Consider the following 891-nt stretch of genomic DNA (forward strand, 5'->3'; position numbering starts at 1 on the left):
CGGGGGGGGGGGCGGGGAGTGAGGTGGGTCGTAGGTTAGGGTTTCCTCCCTGGTGGGGATATGGAGGGGGCTAGGTCGGCCGGCTGGGCCTTTGCCCAGTTGGGCTGGCCAGTTGGGCCACAGATGGCCCAGTGGGGGGGTGCCTCTTTTTTTTTTATTTTTAGTTAGATTTGTTTTCTGTTTTTTTATACTTTGCTTTCTTTTAGTTTCCTATTATTTTAGTTTTAGTAAATTACCAAAGTGGCACCTAAATAGGATTTTACAAATTATGCCACTGCCACAATAGTTTAATACTTATAACAATTTAGTTTTGAAAATGTTTATTATTTTTAAAGCATTAAAATAATTGTTTTTTTTTCTACTCTTTTATTCATTTAACAGTATTTAAACATTTTATAAAAGTGTGGTTTCTCCACCATAATTATCTATGCAATATTTGGTTCACTTCGAACATTTTAGTTTTAATATTTGAAAACTTTTATTGTTTGCATATTTTTGAATTTGAATTTGAATCGGTTTCGAACTAACTCGAGATTAGCAACTATAAACGAGGTGACGTGGCACCATTAGCAGAGGATCACTGTAGCTTAATTACCCGGGCGTCACAGGTAGCATGTTCGTGTGTTCCAAAGTAGCGGGAGAAAGTCTTCACTTTTTCTTCGCTTGTGTCATTTGCTTATTGCGCCGTAACCATGGATAATCTTCATTGTTTATCAGGATGCTTGGGTCAGCCTTGACATTGAAGGGAGGAATTTCATGAAACTTTTCATAATCTTCAGACATGTCTGTCTTGCCGTCCACTCCCAGGATGTCCCTTTTTCCTGAAAGAACTATGTGGCGCTTTGGCTCATCGTATGATGTATTCGCTTCCTTATCTTTTCTTTTTCTCAG

This window comes from Triticum dicoccoides, chromosome 3A, assembly GCF_002162155.2.
Source record: "Triticum dicoccoides isolate Atlit2015 ecotype Zavitan chromosome 3A, WEW_v2.0, whole genome shotgun sequence".
In the NCBI taxonomy this organism is placed as follows: Eukaryota; Viridiplantae; Streptophyta; class Magnoliopsida; order Poales; family Poaceae; genus Triticum; species Triticum dicoccoides.